Source organism: Taudactylus pleione, unplaced genomic scaffold (assembly GCF_031769625.1).
Source record: "Taudactylus pleione unplaced genomic scaffold, aTauple2 ptg000070l, whole genome shotgun sequence".
Lineage (NCBI taxonomy): Eukaryota > Metazoa > Chordata > Amphibia > Anura > Myobatrachidae > Taudactylus > Taudactylus pleione.
The window spans coordinates 2741330-2754862 of record NW_028284472.1 but is presented as its reverse complement, the minus strand read 5'-3'; the positions used below and the strand labels follow the sequence as shown (position 1 = coordinate 2754862).

Genomic DNA, 13533 nt, shown 5'->3' with positions numbered 1-13533 from the left:
ACCAGTCTCTGATGGAGTACTTTAAGAGCATTCCAGTGTTTGGAATGGGCATCTACTTGCATTCTCATCAGCCATGAAAACCATAAAGTCCTTGCAGTCAAGCATGGTATAATGGTTATGCTTCCATCCTCTAATATATCCCTAATAACACTGAAAAGTAGTAAATCTCTAGTGAAATGTAAAGCTGCAATCACTTGTGCATAAGAAAATAGCAGCTTATAGGAGATGTAGCTCAGTGGTAGAGCGCATGCTTCGCATGTATGAGGCCCCGAGGTTAATCCCCGGCATCTCTTTGTTTTACAAAATACAGCTTTTTACCATATGTAAACTCTCTAGTAGAGCCAAAGTTAACAAGCAAACCAATAAAAGTACTCTACAGGAATAGTCAAAGTTGAATACAAATCATAAAAAATCAATCAAATATGATTATATTCATCATCTTCTTCATTCCATTTTTCAAAGTTAAGTTCCCATTGAATGCTTATTGCCATTCTCCTACACTGAGGGAAAACATATGGTAAGTAGGAAATAGATATTTTATTTTCAGTGGGAACTGAAGCCGACTACCCGAGCAAAGTTTAATAAAAGAGCGAGACAAATAATATAGCAAAACTAATTGATTAAGATTAAGAGACAAGTTCAAACACTTTGTGAACAAAAAGAGGATGGACAAGGGCTTGGAGGGCAAGCACTTAATGACATTTCATAGCATGGAATGATGACAACATATGAACTCTACATAGATTGTCTGTTGAAGCATTAGCTAGCAATGCCCAAGAGGCTATCATAGCATGCATCCTTTGTGCCCTTTTGCTAAGTTCTGACACTGATGACCAAACAGAATGTAAGACAGCCCTCTATTTAGCAAAACTTGATCAATATCCACACCATTCATTAGTAAAAGTAGGGGATTCTGATGATAAACCAGTCTCTTATGGAGAACTTTAAGAGCAATCCAATGTTCGGAATGGGCATCTACTTGCATTCTCATCAGCCATGAAAACCATAATGTCCTTGTAGTCAAGCATGGTATAATGGTTATGCTTCCATCCTCTAAGATATCCCTAATAACACTGAAAAGTAGTAAATCTCTAGTGAAATGTAAAGCTGCAATCTCTTGTGCATAAAAAATAGCAGCTCATAGGGGATGTAGCTCAGTTGTAGAGCGCATGCTTCGCATGTATGAGGCCCCGGGTTCAATCCCCGGCAACTCCAAGTTTTAAAAAATACAGATTTTTACCATATGTAAACTCTCTAGTAGAGCCAATGATAACAAGCAAACCAATAAAAGTACTCTACAGCAATAGTCAAAGTTGAACACAGTTCATAAAAAATTAATCAAATATGATTATATTCATCATCTTCTTCATTCCATTTTTCAAAGTTAAGTTCCCATTGAATGCCTAATGCCATTCTCCTACACTGAGGGAAAACATATTGTAAGTAGGAAATAGATTTTTTATTCTCAGTGGGAAATGAAGGCGACTACCTGAGCAAAGTTTAATAAAAGAGCGAGACAAATAATATAGCAGAACTAAATGATTAAGATTGAGAGACAAGTTCAACCACTTTATGAACAAAAAGAGGATGGACATGGGCTTGGAGGGCAAGCACTTAATGAAATTTCAAAGCATGGAATGATGACAACATATGAAGTCTACATAGATTGTCTTGTGAACCATTTTCTAGCAATGCCCAAGAGGCAGTCTTAGCATGCATCCTTTGTGCCCTTCTGCTAAGTTCTGACACTGATGACCAAACAGAATGTAAGACAGCCCTCTAGTTAGCAAAACTTGATCAATATCCACACCATTCATTAGTAAAAGTAAGGGATTCTAATGATAAACCTGTCTCTGATGGAGAACATTAAGAGCATTCCAGTGTTTGGAATGGGCATCTACTTGCATTCTCATCAGCCATGAAAACCATAAAGTCCTTGCAGTCAAGCATGGTATAATGGTTATGCTTCCATCCTCTAATATATCCCTAATGATACTGAAAAGTAGTAAATCTCTAGTGAAATGTAAAGCTGCAATCACTTGTGCATAAAAAAACAGCAGCTCATAGGGGATGTAGCTCAGTGGTAGAGCGCATGCTTCGCATGTATGAGGCCCCGGGTTCAATCCCCGGCATCTCCAAGTTTTACAAAATACAGCTTTTTACCATATGTAAACTCTCTAGTAGAGCCAAAGAAAACAAGCAAACCAATAAAAGTACTCTACAGCAATAGTCAAAGTTGAATACAAATCATAAAAAATAAATCAAATATGATTATATTCATCATCTTCTTCATTCCATTTTTCAAAGTTAAGTTCCCATTGAATGCCTCTTGCCATTCTCCTACACTGAGGGAAAACATATGGTAAGAAGGAAATAGATTTTTTATTTTCAGTGGGAACTGAAGGCGACTACCCGAGCAAAGTTTAATAAAAGAGCGAGACAAATAATATAGCAAAACTAATTGATTAAGATTAAGAGACAAGTTCAAACACTTTGTGAACAAAAAGAGGATGGACATGGGCTTGGAGGGCAAGCACTTAATGAATTTTCAAAGCATGGAATGATGACAACATATGAAGTCTACATAGATTGTCTGTTGAAGCATTTTCTAGCAATGCCCAAGAGGCAGTCTTAGCATGCATTCTTTGTGCCCTTCTGCTAAGTTCTGACACTGATGACCAAACAGAATGTAAGACAGCCCTCTAGTTAGCAAAACTTGATCAATATCCACACCATTCATTAGTAAAAGTAGGGGATTCTGATGATAAACCAGTCTCTGATGGAGAACTTAAAGAGCATTCCAGTGTTTGGAATGGGAATCTACTTGCATTCTCATGAGCCATGAAAGCCATAAAGTCCTTGCAGTCAAGCATGGTATAATGGTTATGCTTCCATCCTCTAATATATCCCTAATAACACTGAAAATTAGTAAATCTCTAGTGAAATGTAAAGCTGCAATCACTTGTGCATAAATAAATAGTAGCTTATAGGGGATGTAGCTCAGTGTTAGAGCGCATGCTTTGCATGTATGAGGCCCCGGGTTCAATCCCTGGCATCTCCAAGTTTCACAGAATACAGCGTTTTACCATATGTAAACTCTCTAGTAGAGCCAAAGTTAACAAGCAAACCAATAAAAGTACTCTACAGCAATAGTCAAAGTTGAATACAAATCATAAAAAATCAATCAAATATGATTATTTTCATCTTCTTCATTCCATTTTTCAAAGTTAAGTTCCCATTGAATGCCTATTGCCATTTTCCTACACTGAGGGAAAACTTATGGTAAGTAGGAAATAGATTTTTTATTCTCAGTGGGAACTGAAGGCGACTACCTGAGCAAAGTTTAATAAAAGAGCGAGACAAATAATATAGCAGAACTAAATGATTAAGATTGAGAGACAAGTTCAACCACTTTATGAACAAAAAGAGGATGGACATGGGCTTGGAGGGCAAGCACTTAATGAAATTTCAAAGCATTGAATGATGACAACATATGAACTCTACTTAGATTGTCTGGTGAAGCATTAGCTAGCAATGCCCAAGAGGCAGTCATAGCATGCATCCTTTGTGCCCTTCTGCTAAGTTCTGACACAAATGACCAAACAGAATGTAAGACAGCCCTCTAGTTAGCAAAACTTGATCAATATCCACACCATTCATTAGTAAAAGTAGAGGATTCTGATGATAAACCATTCTCTGATGGAGAACTTTAAGAGCATTCCAATGTTTGGAATGGGCTTCTACTTGCATTCTCATCACCCATGAAAACCATAAAGTCCTTGCAGTCAAGCATCGTATAATGGTTATGCTTCCATCCTCTAATATATCCCTAATAACACTGAAAAGTAGTAAATCTCTAGTGAAATGTAAAGCTGCAATCACTTGTGCATAAAAAAATAGCAGCTCATAGGGGATGTAGCTCAGTGGTAGAGCGCATGCTTCGCATGTATGAGGCCCTGGATTCAATCCCCGGCATCTCCAAGTTTTACAAAATACAGCTTTTTACCATATGTAAACTCTCTAGTAGAGCCAAAGAAAACAAGCAAACCAATAAAAGTACTCTACAGCAATAGTCAAAGTTGAATACAAATCATAAAAAATAAATCAAATATTATTATATTCATCATCTTCTTCATTCCAGTTTTCAAAGTTAAGTTCCTATTGAATGCCAATTGCCATTCTCCTACACTGAGGGAAAACATATGGTAAGTAGGAAATAGATTTTTTATTCTCAGTGGGAACTGAAGGCGACTATCTGAGCAAAGTTTAATAAAAGAGCGAGACAAATAATATAGCAGAACTAAATGATTAAGATTGAGAGACAAGTTCAAACACTTTGTGAACAAAAAGAGGATGGACATGGGCTTGGAGGGCAAGCACTTAATGAAATTTCAAAGCATGGAATGATGACAACATATCAACTCTACAAAGATTGTCTGGTGAAGCATTAGCTAGCAATGCCCAAGAGGCAGTCTTAGCATGCATCCTTTTTGCCCTTCTGCTAAGTTCTGACACTGATGACCAAACAGAATGTAAGACAGCCCTCTAGTTAGCAAAACTTGATCAATATCCACACCATTCATTAGTAAAAGTAGGGGATTCTGATGATAAACCAGTCTCTGATGGAGAACTTTAAGAGCATTCCAGTGTTTGGAATGGGCATCTACTTGCATTGTCATCAGCCATGAAAACCATAAAGTCCTTGCAGTCAAGCATGGTATAATGGTTATGCTTCCATCCTCTATGATATCCGAAATAACACTGAAAAGTAGTAAATCTCTAGTGAAATGTAAAGCTGCAATCACTTGTGCATAAGAAAATAGCAGCTCAGAGGGGATGTAGCTCAGTGGTAGAGCGCATGCTTCGCATGTATGAGGCCCCGGTTTCAATCTACGGCATCTCTAAGTTTTACAAAATACAGCTTTTTACCATATGTAAACTCTCTAGTAGAGCCAAAGAAAACAAGCAAACCAATAAAAGTACTCTACAGCAATAGTCAAAGTTGAATACAAATCATAAAAAATCAAACAAATATGATTATATTCATCATCTTCTTCATTCCAGTTTTCAAGTTAAGTTCCTATTGAATGCCTATTGCCATTCTCCTACACTGAGGGAAAACTTATGGTAAGTAGGAAATAGATTTTTTATTTTCAGTGGGAACTGAAGGCGACTACCTGAGCAAAGTTTAATAAAAGAGCGAGACAAATAATATAGCAAAACTAATTGTTTAAGATTGAAAGACAAGTTCAAACACTTTGTGAACAAAAAGAGGATGGACATGGGCTTGGAGGGCAAGCACTTAATGAAATTTCAAAGCATGGAATGATGACAACATATGAAGTGTACATAGATTGTATTGTGAAGCATTTTCTAGCAATGCCCAAGAGGCAGTCTTAGCATGCATTCTTTGTGCCCTTCTGCTAAGTTCTGACACTGATGACCAAACAGAATGTAAGACAGCCCTCTAGTTAGCAAAACTTGATCAATATCCACACCATTCATTAGTAAAAGTAGGGGATTCTGATGATAAACCAGTCTCTGATGGAGAACTTTAAGAGCATTCCAGTGTTTGGAATGGGCATCTACTTGCATTGTCATCAGCCATGAAAACCATGAAGTCCTTGCAGTCAAGCATGGTATAATGGTTATGCTTCCATCCTCTAATATATCCCTAATAACACTGAAAAGTAGTAAATCTCTAGTGAAATGTAAAGCTGCAATCACTTGTGCATAAGAAAATAGCAGCTCATAGGGGATGTAGCTCAGTTGTAGAGCGCATGCTTTGCATGTATGAGGCCCCGGGTTCAATTCCCGACATCTCCAAGTTTCACAAAATACAGCTTTTTACCATATGTAAACTCTCAAGTAGAGCCAATGTTAACAAGCAAACCTATAAAAGTACTCTACAGCAATAGTCAAAGTTGAATACAAATCATAAAAAATCAATCAAATATGATTAAATTCATCATCTTCTTCATTCCATTTTTCAAAGTTAAGTTCCCATTGAATGCCTATTGCCATTCTCCTACACTGAGGGAAAACTTATGGTAAGTAGGAAATAGATTTTTTATTCTCAGTGGGAACTGAAGGCGACTACCTGAGCAAAGTTTAATAAAAGAGCGAGACAAATAATATAGCAGAACTAAATGATTAAGATTGAAAGACAAGTTCAAACACTTTGTGAACAAAAAGAGGATGGACATGGGCTTGGAGTGCAAGCACTTAATGAAATTTCAAAGCATGGAATGATGACAACATATGAAGTCTACATAGATTGTATTGTGAAGCATTTTCTAGCAATGCCCAAGAGGCAGTCTTAGCATGCATTCTTTGTGCCCTTCTGCTAAGTTCTGACACTGATGACCAAACAGAATGTAAGACAGCCCTCTAGTTAGCAAAACTTGATCAATATCCACACCATTCATTAGTAAAAGTAGGGGATTCTGATGATAAACCAGTCTCTGATGGAGAACTTTAAGAGCATTCCAGTGTTTGGAATGGGCATCTACTTGCATTGTCATCAGCCATGAAAACCATAAAGTCCTTGCAGTCAAGCATGGTATAATGGTTATGCTTCCATCCTCTAATATATCCCTAATAACACTGAAAAGTAGTAAATCTCTAGTGAAATGTAAAGCTGCAATCACTTGTGCATAAGAAAATAGCAGCTTATAGGGGATGTAGCTCAGTGGTAGAGCGCATGCTTCGCATGTATGAGGCCCCGGGTTCAATTCCCGGCATCTCAAAGTTTCATAAAATATAGCTTTTTACCATATGTAAACTCTCTAGTAGAGCCAAAGTTAACAAGCAAACCAATAAAAGTACTCTACAGCAATAGTCAAAGTTGAATACAAATCATAAAAAATCAATCAATTATGATAATATTCATCATCTTCTTCATTCCATTTTTCAAAGTTAAGTTCCCATTAAATGCCTATTGCCATTCTCCTACACTGAGGGAAAACTTATGGTAAGTAGGAAATAGATTTTTTATTCTCAGTGGGAACTGAAGGCGACTACCCGAGCAAAGTTTAATAAAAGAGCGTGACAAATAATATAGCAGAACTAAATGATTAAGATTGAAAGACAAGTTCAAACACTTTGTGAACAAAAAGAGGATGGACATGGGCTTGGAGGGCAAGCACTTAATGAAATTTCAAAGCATGGAATGATGACAACATATGAAGTCTACATAGATTGTATTGTGAAGCATTTTCTAGCAATGCCCAAGAGGCAGTCTTAGCATGCATTCTTTGTGCCCTTCTGCTAAGTTCTGACACTGATGACCAAACAGAATGTAAGACAGCCCTCTAGTTAGCAAAACTTGATCAATATCCACACCATTCATTAGTAAAAGTAGGGGATTCTGATGATAAACCAGTCTCTGATGGAGAACTTTAAGAGCATTCCAGTGTTTGGAATGGGCATCTACTTGCATTGTCATCAGCCATGAAAACCATAAAGTCCTTGCAGTCAAGCATGGTATAATGGTTATGCTTCCATCCTCTAATATATCCCTAATAACACTGAAAAGTAGTAAATCTCAAGTGAAATGTAAAGCTGCAATCACTTGTGCATAAGAAAATAGCAGCTTATAGGGGATTGTTCTCAGTGGTAGAGCGCATGCTTCGCATGTATGAGGCCCCGGGTTCAATCCCCGGCATCTCCAAGTTTCACAAAATACAGCTTTTTACCATATGTAAACTCTCTAGTAGAGCCAAAGTTAACAAGGAAACCAATAAAAGTACTCTACAGCAATAGTCAAAGTTGAATACAAATCATAAAAAATCAAACAAATATGATTATAATCATCATCTTCTTCATTCCAGTTTTCAAGGTTAAGTTCCTATTGAATGCCTATTGCCATTCTCCTACACTGAGGGAAAACTTATGGTAAGTAGGAAATAGATTTTTTATTTTCATGGGAACTGAAGGCGACTACCTGAGCAAAGTTTAATAAAAGAGCGAGACAAATAATATAGCAAAACTAATTGTTTAAGATTGAAAGACAAGTTCAAACACTTTGTGAACAAAAAGAGGATGGACATGGGCTTGGAGGGCAAGCACTTAATGAAATTTCAAAGCATGGAATGATGACAACATATGAACTCTACATAGATTGTCTGTTGAAGCATTAGCTAGCAATGCCCAAGAGGCAGTCATAGCATGCATCCTTTGTGCCCTTCTGCTAAGTTCTGACACTGATGAGCAAACAGAATGTAAGATAGTCCTCTAGTTAGCAAAACTTGATCAATATCCACACCATTCATTAGTAAAAGTAAGGGATTCTGATGATAAACCAGTCTCTGATGGAGAACTTTAAGAGCATTCCAATGTTTGGAATGGGCTTCTACTTGCATTGTCATCACCCATGAAAACCATAAAGTCCTTGCAGTCAAGCATGGTATAATGGTTATGCTTCCATCCTCTAATATATCCCTAATGACACTGAAAAGTAGTAAATCTCTAGTGAAATGTAAAGCTGCAATCACTTGTGCATAAAAAAATAGCAGCTCATAGGGGATGTAGGTCAGTGGTAGAGCGCATGCTTCGCATGTATGAGGCCCCGGATTCAATCCCAGGCATCTCCAAGTTTTACAAAATACAGCTTTTTACCATATGTAAACTCTCTAGTAGAGCCAAAGTTAACAAGCAAACCAATAAAAGTACTCTACAGCAATAGTCAAAGTTGAATACAAATCATAAATAATCAATCAAATATGACTATATTCATCATCTTCTTCATTCCATTTTTCAAAGTTAAGTTCCCATTGAATGCCTTTTGCCATTCTCCTACACTGAGGGAAAACATATGGTAAGTAGGAAATAGATTTTTTATTTTCAGTGGGAACTGAAGGCGACTACCCGAGCAAAGTTTAATAAAAGAGCGAGACAAATAATATAGCAAAACTAATTGATTAAGATTAAGAGACAAGTTCAAACACTTTGTGAACAAAAAGAGGATGGACATGGGCTTGGAGGGCAAGCACTTAATGAAATTTCAAAGCATGGAATGATGACAACATATGAACTCTACATAGATTGTCTGTTGAAGCATTAGCTAGCAATGCCCAAGAGGCAGTCATAGCATGCATCCTTTGTGCCCTTTTGCTAAGTTCTGACACTGATGACCAAACAGAATGTAAGACTGCCCTCTATTTAGCAAAACTTGATCAATATCCACACCATTCATTAGTAAAAGTAGGGGATTCTGATGATAAACCAGTCTCTTATGGAGAACTTTAAGAGCATTCCAATGTTCGGAATGGGCATCTACTTGCATTCTCATCAGCCATGAAAACCATAAAGTCCTTGCAGTCAAGCATGGTATAATGGTTATGCTTCCATCCTCTAATATATCCCTAATAACACTGAAAAGTAGTAAATCTCTAGTGAAATGTAAAGCTGCAATCACTTGTGCATAAGAAAATAGCAGCTTATAGGGGATGTAGCTCAGTGGTAGAGTGCATGCTACGCATGTATGAGGCCCCGGGTTCAATCCCCGGCATCTCTAAGTTTCACAAAATACAGCTTTTTACCATATGTAAACTCTCTAGGAGAGCCAAAGTTAACAAGCAAACCAATAAAAGTACTCTACAGCAATAGTCAAAGTTGAATACAAATCATAAAAAATCAATCAAATATGATTATATTCATCATCTTCTTCATTCCATTTTTCAAGGTTAAGTTCCCATTGAATGCCTATTGCCATTCTCCTACACTGAGGGAAAACTTATGGTAAGTAGGAAATAGATTTTTTATTCTCAGTGGGAACTGAAGGCGACTACCTGAGCAAAGTTTAATAAAAGAGCGAGACAAATAATATAGCAGAACTAAATGATTAAGATTGAGAGACAAGTTCAACCACTTTATGAACAAAAAGAGGATGGACATGGGCTTGGAGGGCAAGCACTTAATGAAATTTCAAAGCATGGAATGATGACAACATCTGAAGTCTACATAGATTGTCTTGTGAAGCATTTTTTAGCAATGCCCAAGAGGCAGTCTTAGCATGCATCCTTTGTGCCCTTCTGCTAAGTTCTGACACTGATGACCAAACAGAATGTAAGACAGCCCTCTAGTTAGCAAAACTTGATCAATATCCACACCATTCATTAGTAAAAGTAGGGGATTCTGATGATAAACCAGTCTCTGATGGAGTACTTTAAGAGCATTCCAGTGTTTGGAATGGGCATCTACTTGCATTCTCATCAGCCATGAAAACCATAAAGTCCTTGCAGTCAAGCATGGTATAATGGTTATGCTTCCATCCTCTAATATATCCCTAATAACACTGAAAAGTAGTAAATCTCTAGTGAAATGTAAAGCTGCAATCACTTGTGCATAAGAAAATAGCAGCTTATAGGAGATGTAGCTCAGTGGTAGAGCGCATGCTTCGCATGTATGAGGCCCCGGGGTTAATCCCCGGCATCTCTTTGTTTTACAAAATACAGCTTTTTACCATATGTAAACTCTCTAGTAGAGCCAAAGTTAACAAGCAAACCAATAAAAGTACTCTACAGCAATAGTCAAAGTTGAATACAAATCATAAAAAATCAATCAAATATGATTATATTCATCATCTTCTTCATTCCATTTTTCAAAGTTAAGTTCCCATTGAATGCTTATTGCCATTCTCCTACACTGAGGGAAAACATATGGTAAGTAGGAAATAGATATTTTATTTTCAGTGGGAACTGAAGCCGACTACCCGAGCAAAGTTTAATAAAAGAGCGAGACAAATAATATAGCAAAACTAATTGATTAAGATTAAGAGACAAGTTCAAACACTTTGTGAACAAAAAGAGGATGGACAAGGGCTTGGAGGGCAAGCACTTAATGACATTTCAAAGCATGGAATGATGACAACATATGAACTCTACATAGATTGTCTGTTGAAGCATTAGCTAGCAATGCCCAAGAGGCTATCATAGCATGCATCCTTTGTGCCCTTTTGCTAAGTTCTGACACTGATGACCAAACAGAATGTAAGACAGCCCTCTATTTAGCAAAACTTGATCAATATCCACACCATTCATTAGCAAAAGTAGGGGATTCTGATGATAAACCAGTCTCTTATGGAGAACTTTAAGAGCAATCCAATGTTCGGAATGGGCATCTACTTGCATTCTCATCAGCCATGAAAACCATAATGTCCTTGTAGTCAAGCATGGTATAATGGTTATGCTTCCATCCTCTAAGATATCCCTAATAACACTGAAAAGTAGTAAATCTCTAGTGAAATGTAAAGCTGCAATCTCTTGTGCATAAGAAAATAGCAGCTCATAGGGGATGTAGCTCAGTTGTAGAGCGCATGCTTCGCATGTATGAGGCCCCGGGTTCAATCCCCGGCAACTCCAAGTTTTAAAAAATACAGATTTTTACCATATGTAAACTCTCTAGTAGAGCCAATGATAACAAGCAAACCAATAAAAGTACTCTACAGCAATAGTCAAAGTTGAACACAGTTCATAAAAAATTAATCAAATATGATTATATTCATCATCTTTTTCATTCCATTTTTCAAAGTTAAGTTCCCATTGAATGCCTAATGCCATTCTCCTACACTGAGGGAAAACATATTGTAAGTAGGAAATAGATTTTTTATTCTCAGTGGGAAATGAAGGTGACTACCTGAGCAAAGTTTAATAAAAGAGCGAGACAAATAATATAGCAGAACTAAATGATTAAGATTGAGAGACAAGTTCAACCACTTTATGAACAAAAAGAGGATGGACATGGGCTTGGAGGGCAAGCACTTAATGAAATTTCAAAGCATGGAATGATGACAACATATGAAGTCTACATAGATTGTCTTGTGAAGCATTTTCTAGCAATGCCCAAGAGGCAGTCTTAGCATGCATCCTTTTTGCCCTTCTGCTAAGTTCTGACACTGATGACCAAACAGAATGTAAGACAGCCCTCTAGTTAGCAAAACTTGATCAATATCCACACCATTCATTAGTAAAAGTAAGGGATTCTAATGATAAACCTGTCTCTGATGGAGAACATTAAGAGCATTCCAGTGTTTGGAATGGGCATCTACTTGCATTCTCATCAGCCATGAAAACCATAAAGTCCTTGCAGTCAAGCATGGTATAATGGTTATGCTTCCATCCTCTAATATATCCCTAATGATACTGAAAAGTAGTAAATCTCTAGTGAAATGTAAAGCTGCAATCACTTGTGCATAAAAAAATAGCAGCTCATAGGGGATGTAGCTCAGTGGTAGAGCGCATGCTTCGCAAGTATGAGGCCTCGGATTCAATCCCCGGCATCTCCAAGTTTTACAAAATACAGCTTTTTACCATATGTAAACTGTCTAGTAGAGCCAAAGAAAACAAGCAAACCAATAAAAGTACTCTACAGCAATAGTCAAAGTTGAATACAAATCATAAAAAATAAATCAAATATGATTATATTCATCATCTTCTTCATTCCATTTTTCAAAGTTAAGTTCCCATTGAATGCCTCTTGCCATTCTCCTACACTGAGGGAAAACATATGGTAAGAAGGAAATAGATTTTTTATTTTCAGTGGGAACTGAAGGCGACTACCCGAGCAAAGTTTAATAAAAGAGCGAGACAAATAATATAGCAAAACTAATTGATTAAGATTAAGAGACAAGTTCAAACACTTTGTGAACAAAAAGAGGATGGACATGGGCTTGGAGGGCAAGCACTTAATGAATTTTCAAAGCATGGAATGATGACAACATATGAAGTCTACATAGATTGTCTGTTGAAGCATTTTCTAGCAATGCCCAAGAGGCAGTCTTAGCATGCATTCTTTGTGCCCTTCTGCTAAGTTCTGACACTGATGACCAAACAGAATGTAAGACAGCCCTCTAGTTAGCAAAACTTGATCAATATCCACACCATTCATTAGTAAAAGTAGGGGATTCTGATGATAAACCAGTCTCTGATGGAGAACTTAAAGAGCATTCCAGTGTTTGGAATGGGAATCTACTTGCATTCTCATGAGCCATGAAAGCCATAAAGTCCTTGCAGTCAAGCATGGTATAATGGTTATGCTTCCATCCTCTAATATATCCCTAATAACACTGAAAATTAGTAAATCTCTAGTGAAATGTAAAGCTGCAATCACTTGTGCATAAATAAATAGTAGCTTATAGGGGATGTAGCTCAGTGTTAGAGCGCATGCTTTGCATGTATGAGGCCCCGGGTTCAATCCCTGGCATCTCCAAGTTTCACAAAATACAGCGTTTTACCATATGTAAACTCTCTAGTAGAGCCAAAGTTAACAAGCAAACCAATAAAAGTACTCTACAGCAATAGTCAAAGTTGAATACAAATCATAAAAAATCAATCAAATATGATTATTTTCATCTTCTTCATTCCATTTTTCAAAGTTAAGTTCCCATTGAATGCCTATTGCCATTTTCCTACACTGAGGGAAAACTTATGGTAAGTAGGAAATAGATTTTTTATTCTCAGTGGGAACTGAAGGCGACTACCTGAGCAAAGTTTAATAAAAGAGCGAGACAAATAATATAGCAGAACTAAATGA

General features: G+C 37.1%; 11 non-coding genes across 11 annotated transcripts; all 11 read left to right on the top strand.

Moving 5' to 3' along the window:
- Positions 1-1143: 1143 nt before the first annotated feature.
- Positions 1144-1215, top strand: TRNAA-CGC (transfer RNA alanine (anticodon CGC)). The gene has a single exon. It is a non-coding gene; the product is annotated as a tRNA-Ala (tRNA).
- Positions 1216-2066: 851 nt separating this feature from the next.
- TRNAA-CGC (transfer RNA alanine (anticodon CGC)) lies at positions 2067-2138 on the top strand. The gene has a single exon. It is a non-coding gene; the product is annotated as a tRNA-Ala (tRNA).
- An 851-nt stretch (positions 2139-2989) lies between these two features.
- On the top strand, positions 2990-3061 carry TRNAA-UGC (transfer RNA alanine (anticodon UGC)). The gene has a single exon. It is a non-coding gene; the product is annotated as a tRNA-Ala (tRNA).
- An 848-nt stretch (positions 3062-3909) lies between these two features.
- On the top strand, positions 3910-3981 carry TRNAA-CGC (transfer RNA alanine (anticodon CGC)). Its single transcript has one exon. It is a non-coding gene; the product is annotated as a tRNA-Ala (tRNA).
- Positions 3982-5754: 1773 nt separating this feature from the next.
- On the top strand, positions 5755-5826 carry TRNAA-UGC (transfer RNA alanine (anticodon UGC)). The gene has a single exon. It is a non-coding gene; the product is annotated as a tRNA-Ala (tRNA).
- Positions 5827-6677: 851 nt separating this feature from the next.
- TRNAA-CGC (transfer RNA alanine (anticodon CGC)) lies at positions 6678-6749 on the top strand. Its single transcript has one exon. It is a non-coding gene; the product is annotated as a tRNA-Ala (tRNA).
- Positions 6750-9445: 2696 nt separating this feature from the next.
- TRNAA-CGC (transfer RNA alanine (anticodon CGC)) lies at positions 9446-9517 on the top strand. Its single transcript has one exon. It is a non-coding gene; the product is annotated as a tRNA-Ala (tRNA).
- Positions 9518-10368: 851 nt separating this feature from the next.
- TRNAA-CGC (transfer RNA alanine (anticodon CGC)) lies at positions 10369-10440 on the top strand. Its single transcript has one exon. It is a non-coding gene; the product is annotated as a tRNA-Ala (tRNA).
- An 851-nt stretch (positions 10441-11291) lies between these two features.
- Positions 11292-11363, top strand: TRNAA-CGC (transfer RNA alanine (anticodon CGC)). The gene has a single exon. It is a non-coding gene; the product is annotated as a tRNA-Ala (tRNA).
- An 851-nt stretch (positions 11364-12214) lies between these two features.
- TRNAA-CGC (transfer RNA alanine (anticodon CGC)) lies at positions 12215-12286 on the top strand. Its single transcript has one exon. It is a non-coding gene; the product is annotated as a tRNA-Ala (tRNA).
- An 851-nt stretch (positions 12287-13137) lies between these two features.
- Positions 13138-13209, top strand: TRNAA-UGC (transfer RNA alanine (anticodon UGC)). Its single transcript has one exon. It is a non-coding gene; the product is annotated as a tRNA-Ala (tRNA).
- The last annotated feature ends 324 nt before the right edge of the window (positions 13210-13533 follow it).